General features: G+C 38.3%; 1 long non-coding RNA gene across 1 annotated transcript; it reads right to left on the bottom strand.

Moving 5' to 3' along the window:
* Positions 1-3,489: 3,489 nt before the first annotated feature.
* Positions 3,490-4,069, bottom strand: LOC145070839 (uncharacterized). Its single transcript, XR_013690106.1, has 3 exons — positions 3,999-4,069; positions 3,813-3,911; positions 3,490-3,677 (listed from the first exon to the last, which is right to left on the bottom strand). It is a non-coding gene; the product is annotated as an uncharacterized LOC145070839 (long non-coding RNA).
* Between the last annotated feature and the right edge of the window lie 3,144 nt (positions 4,070-7,213).

Here is a 7,213-nt window from a genome sequence, read left to right on the forward strand (position 1 = left end):
TAATCAATGCACATCCGAAAAGATCCATCATTCTTTTTCACAAATATGATCGGGGCTCCCTTGCGTGAGGAACTCGGTCTGATGAATCCCTTGCTGAGTAGCTCATTGAGCTAGCTGGATAGCTCTTGCATTTCTGTTGGTGCTAGACGATATGGGGACTTAGCTTTGGGGGTAGCACCAGGGATTAAGTCGATTCGGAACTCGACTTGACGCTCGGGAGGGAATCCCGGAAACTCTTCGGGAAAGACATCAAGAAAATTGCAGACTTCGTGGATGCTCTCGAGGTCTTTAACTTCCTGTTTCTCGTTAACAACATGGGCTAGGAACGTGTAGCACTCCTTTCTCAGATATTTCTGAGCTTTGACACATGAAATGATACAGAGGTTTGAGTTGAGTTTATCGCCATAAATAACGAGGGCTTTGCCAGATGGCAGATTGAGGTGAATGGCTTTTTCATAACACAGGATATCAACACGATTGGGGCTCAACCAATCCATGAAAATGATGACATCAAAACTTTTTATGGAAACTAGCATAAGGTCGATTGGAAAGGAATGGCCGTTTAGGGTAAGGGTGCAGCCTATGAATATGTCGTTAGTGCTCTATTTTTTACTGTTAGCCATCTCGATGGTGAATGTTTCGGTTAATGGAAGGGGTTTATGTTCGAGAAGATGCTTGAATGCATGAATGACAAAACTTCTCTCCGCACCAGAATCGAAATGAATGCATGCATAAGAGTTGTCAAGGAGGAACGTACCCATAACAACAGTGGGATCAACAACTGCCTCCTCTTGGCCCATTACTAGCACTCTCCCTGTGTTGCCAGCTGTTGTTGCCTTGGGGCAATTTCTCTTGTAGTGCCCCACTTCCCCACAACCATAACATGCTTGACCAACGCCTGCTCCAGTAGCCTGATTGGTTGGTTGGACTGGTGTCTTGCAAACTCGAGTTGTGTGCCCCTTCTTGCCGCATCTATTGCACAGCATTTCACGGCATGGACCGTGATGATGATAGTTGCAATTGTCTCACCGAGGAAGGGTACCATCATATCTAATGGTAGGTGCTTGAACTGCAGGAACAGTGGCAGCAGTGGTAGCAGCATGAACTGCCACTACTTGCTATTCATGGAGGGCTCTTGCGAAGAATGGCCATTTCGCTTGTTCCAAAACTTCTTCTTCCCACCACTTGACTTTGGTGGTTCGAGAGCGGCTGCCACTTTATCAAGATCAACCCCGTGATCTATCAGGGTTTGCGCTAAACACTTGGCGCTGTCAAAAGTGGAAACCTTAGCGACCAAAACATTTGCTTGTGTTGGGGGCGTCAATCCCCAAATGTACCTCTCTATTTTCTTGCTTTTCGGGGTGACCATTCCCGGACAGAGAAGAGCTAGGTCACAGAATCTAGTTATATAGGAGGTAATGTCGGAACCCTTCATCTTCAGATTCCAAAGCTCGTGCTCCAACTTCTGAATCTCGCCCCTTGGGTAGTACTCAGCAAGCATGAGTTCTTTTAGACTTTGCCAACCCATGGCGTTTGCCACTGGTTGGGTTAGGGATTTGAATCGAACATTACACCAGGTCAATGCTCTATTGGTGAAGGCGCAAGAAGCAAACTTCACTTTGTTTGCTTCAGAGCACGCAAATATCTCGAAGACCGATTCGATCTTCTTGATCCATTGGGTTAGGGCAATTACACCTCCATTGTCGTTGAAGGATTTGGGTTTCGCGTTCATGAAATCCTTGTAGGAACACTCCTTCTGGTGTCCTTGGCCACCTTCAATATTAAGGGGATAGGTACCACTTCCTGACCCACTAGAGCCTCCAAAATTGATCTGCGACATCGCGACAGCCACATCGGCTGTAACTGCTGCTTGGAACATGGCCGGATCGAACTGAGGAGGTGGTGGCGTCGGATCTGTTGGAGGATTGTTGTTCTTTCTGTTGGGTCTTTTCTTCGGAGGCATCTTATTCTAAAAGTAATTAGGAAGAAGAGGATGGTAAGTCCCCTAGATTATTGAATCAAGAGATACTAAACAAGATATATCTCAGCCTAATAGATAAAGTGTTCTACTGAGCGATAAACAAGGAAATGTTACTAATACAAGTAAACTATCGCTAAGAAGGAATGAGTAGCAACACTTGAAATGAAAAAATCTCTACACTGTATTCGACTCTAGCTATATACTCCTATAGTATTTTAAGTTGTATGTTTTGTTCTATCAATACCTTGTTGTATATAGCTTGGTAAGTTTTAGGCCTGCTGCAATACCACAATCACTCCCAAACACATGTTGGTCATGTCTCGAATAAATATAGTTGATCAGGCTATATTGACCCTAGACATGATTACATAACTTTCCAGGTTTAACCGCGGTGTCCAACATTAAAATACATTTGTTTTGTTCTACTCATGATACTGTTTCTGGTACATATGTATACTTGTATACTTCTCATAAAATGCTTATATTTTAAAAGTATACTTTTAGTTCAGAGCACTTCAGCCCCTTAGCATTTATAGTTGTATACCACGTAAGGTTTAGTATACCAAGTTCACTATAAACAATAGCTCAGATACCAATCTGTCACACCCCCAAACCGAAAACGGTAGAAACATTTGGGGGTGGAGGACGTCATGTGTATTATCACAACAATTGCATCATAGTAATGAAAGTAAACACAACCATTACATTATGATATGAATATTTACATCTGTTTGATCCATTGATTGAGTACATCAAAATTATAACATAATATAAAAAGACGTGTCGATATACACTACTAGAAAAAAGGCCTTTTACGACGCTCATTGCGCGTCGTAAAAGGCTCAGACGACGCGCAAATGCGTGTCAAGGAAGGCCATGTCATAAAGATAGACGACGCGCATATGCGCGTCGTCTAGAGACGACGCGCATTTACGATGCTCTCTTATGATACGCAATGCGCGTCAAGGAAGGCCGTGTCATAAAGATAGACGACGTGCAAAGGCGCGTCATCTAGAGACGACGCGCCCTTATGATACGCAATGGGTGTCAAGGAAGGCCATGTCATAAAGATAGACGACGTGCAAATGCGCGTCATCTATAGACGACGCGCTTTTATGATACGCAATGCGCGTCAAGGAAGGCCATGTCATAAACGAAGATGACGCTCAAATGCGCGTCGTCTAGAGACGACGCGCTCTTATGATACGCAATGCGCGTCAAGGAAGGCCATGTCATAAAGGAAGACGATGCTCATTCGCATGTCGTAACCTTACGTCTCTCGTTTTTACTACGCACCTTTACGACGTTTTTACGACGTGCATTTACAACACACATTTACAACGTGAATACACATAATAAATGACAAATATACCAAAACATTCATTTTCATCTAAACGTCAAATATACCAAAACTTTACATATATGTTGAATTACCTAAGTTGTAACTACATGTTACCTTAAGTAACATTACTAAAAGTTAGCAAAAAATTATACATGTGTCTCAAAAGACTACCTAGCATTACACATGTCAAAAGACCATACCTAGCATTAGTGGTTAACCATAACATTGTTTTGCGGATACATTGTCAAAAGACCATACATATCATCGATAAATGAAGCCTGTAACAAACGTTGACCATTCTTCACGTATCTCATCGATATCAGCAGTTGTGTACTCAGCTTTGCCATCCCCGATCTGTGAAAACATTTGCATATTGTTTTTATTAATAAAAAATAGCATATTAAAATATTCTGTAACAGTAAGTTGCTATATTTTAACAGTAAGGATGCCATAAATTATAGTAATGAAAGTAGAATGCTATATCCTTACATTGTCTTTGACCAACACTTCAATTCCTTCTTCCACTATCTCCTTCATGAACCTTAGCATGTAGTAGCCACATTCGGTAGATCCGGGCTGAACTGGACACTACAAAGTTACATATAAAATGATCATTTCAATTGATCCAAAAAATAAAGTTAAAACTACAATTTCAATAAGGAATTAAGTGCTGACCGTAACATTAACCCAATTTAGTTTAACCCTTTTGTTGGATCCACTTTGTGTAGTGTACAAAACCATTGCCCTATAAAAAAAACATTAACAAATATGTGTTTATTGTACTCACATCAAGTGTTTTGATAATTTATATTACTTACGAATCAACAATTTGCTTCAACTCCATATTGAAATTGCCAGAGCTCAAGGAATCAAGATAATAGCAAGTATCCGATTTCATGTCTAGTACACCCAATACCCAATGTCTTCTACAAAAACCACAAAAAAAATAAAATGTCAAATAACATAATTGCAGTCATTTTAAAAATAAAATGTCAAATAACAATACCCAGGATTGTAGGGCATAAAGATGATGTCATTGCCCTTTCTTTTAGACAATCGATCTGCTAAACCTCTGCTTGCATCGTCAATATTCTTAGATTTCCCTTTACGCATACTTGGTGAGATTACTGCCGGGTTCACAAAGCAAATTCCATGGTCTCTTTCTGGGGAGCCATACTTCAATTTGTTAAACAACACCCTGTTATCATACAAACACTAAATTCATTAAACATTTTTTTAAGACACATTGTTATTTAAATTAAATTTCTTGCACTTACATCATATAAGACACAATAACAGCACCAGTCAGCTCATCCATTGTAAGAACTGCTTCAAAATCATCCCAAGTTAAGTACGTGTAACTATCGTACCCAAAAAGATCATTCTCACTCTGCACTCTTATAGAATCAACCTTTGTAACTTGTCCATCAGCCATCATTGCAGTCATTTTCAAAATACTATTGTTCTCAATCCTTATCCTTGTCTTCATCTGTGCTCTGGTCCACCTTCTTTGAACAGTCACATTTTGTTTCTCCTTTTTAATCTTCTTTTCTATCCCAATCAATACTTCTTCCACATCATTCCCTCCTTCCATATCACATGGTTGTTTTTCTTTCTTATTACTTCCTATTTCTTCTTTTGGAGGTGTTGCATCTTCCTTCACTGGTGTTACATCTTCATTCACTGGTGTTGCAGCTTTCTTCACTGGTGTTGCATGCTTTTTCACAGATTTCGCCACCACTTTTCCCTACAAATGCTCAAAAATACAAATACTATTACCAAAAAAATTAAGAACTCACTCAAATATCAGAAAAATTAAGATAACCAAGGGAAAATATGTTCAAATAGTATTACCAGGTCAGAGCATCGAATAACTAAGTGTCTTGGCCAGCTTAGTATGTGTCCCAGTGCATCTTTGACCTTCACAATGAACTCCTCTTCAAGTGGAAAGGGTACTAAAGCTTCTCCTTGCAAAATTGTTTCAATCATAACTTCAATGTTTTCATCTGTTACATAAACATAAAAAATAATTAAGATTCAATCTTCTAAAAAATGAAAATATATAAATAATAATAATGCAAATATATTTCAAAATACCCGATGCTTTCATTATGGTTCCTTTAGCAACCACATTTGCAGCAAATTCAACCGCAAGAAGACATGAATTATCCTGCAAAATATAGTATGTTAGTTTGTAGAAAAAGAAAATTATTTAAATATATTTTTCATAATTGTCTTCAAGGACTTACAAGTGATTCATTCTGTGGTTGTTGTTCAAAATCTTCAATGACGCCCCCTATTTGGCAACTTGCAGCTTCAGAAACATTAAGTACACCTCTTTTTAGTTTCTCCAAGTCATCTTCAAGTTTGTTTATTCGTTTATCCACCCTCTCGTTCTCAATCTCCAAGTAATACTTAACATTCTTGGGTAAATAAAAGTATTGCTGTGGCGTTATAAATCTACCCATCCCTCGTACACGCCCACGTTGTTCCTGAGTACCCAACGCCTCTGTAAGCACATCATGTGTTCCACATGTAACCTCTCCAAAGCTTCCCGATTTCTGAAGCTCATCCTGTAAAAAAATAAAATGGGACAAATGTTAGAAAAATAAAATGGGACAAATGTTATGTTTTTTTATATATTTGGGAATTAATGAAACTTACAATTTTATCAACAATCGTCTTCACATCTGCATCGTATCCTCCTGTCTTCAACTCTCTTGCTTTTTTCCACAGCACTGTCCTATCAATCTCCTCTTCCGTCTTGCCAGTTTCTTGCATCTAAATTATCAAGAATAACAAAACCAATTAACATAAATATATACAAATAAAATAATCAATATTCAGTGGGAATCATACAATGTCATTAATGAGTCTAGCATATCCTTTTCTGCTCAAACGATGATTGTATTTATGATGTGCACGAGTATTTTTAGCTTTCATACTTTTCTCCTGCATTAGAAACATTAAAATTATAAATACAAACATTAAAATTGTAACTAAAAATGCATATAAGAAAAGTTTAACAAACCTCCCACTTCTTTGTAACTCTATGGGATACAAAAACTTTCCAATCTTCTTTCTTTATAAACGGATAATCTTTCGGAGGTTTGAATAGATTTGCCTTGGGATCTTTACTTCGGTTCTTAATGAACTTGGCATATAGATAATGCTTGAAGTTTCTCCACTTCTTCCTGATCGATTGGAGAATTTGCTTCCGACTCTTTGGGTCAACTACAAACTTTTCCTGAAACATAAAAAAAAGGTTGGTTCAAAAACAAATCTGAACAGGGACAAAAACAGGGACAAAAACAGATCTGAACAAAGGTAATAACAGGAAGAAAACAGAGACTTACCAAAACATATTGCCATAATCCTTCCCTTACTTCCTCACCAACTTCCAGCCACGAGTCATATGTTATGGGAACCATTGTTCTTGCAACCAAACCCTCAAAAGTAGACAGTTTTGTGGCTTCCTTTCCAACCGGGACACCTTTTTTATTGTAAGTTATTACAAGCTTCACTTTATTAGCTTTTGTCTTTGTTGTCGGACCTCTTTGTTTGGAGTCCTCGTGATCAGAAGCTGAATCTGATTCCATGTCACAAAAACACAACCTGTTTCAACAAGATTCAAATTAAATTAAGTACATTGTTATTTGTTGCAGTTGGACATTGATTAATCACATTCAAAATCTGAAATAAAAACATACCAAAGACTTTATTATTCTGCAACAAAAAATATTTAAACTAATATGCCCTCGCCATCCGGACGCGTACACAAAAAATCATCATCAAGGTCTAATAAAGCGGAGTCTTGTGTTAAATCAAAAGTAACATCAAATTCCAACATATCATCAGTTTCACCATTTGATCCATACTTGTACATCCTA

The sequence above is a fragment of the Lactuca serriola genome, chromosome 1, assembly GCF_051521515.1.
Source record: "Lactuca serriola cultivar US96UC23 chromosome 1, Lser_US96UC23_V15, whole genome shotgun sequence".
NCBI classification, from domain to species: domain Eukaryota; kingdom Viridiplantae; phylum Streptophyta; class Magnoliopsida; order Asterales; family Asteraceae; genus Lactuca; species Lactuca serriola.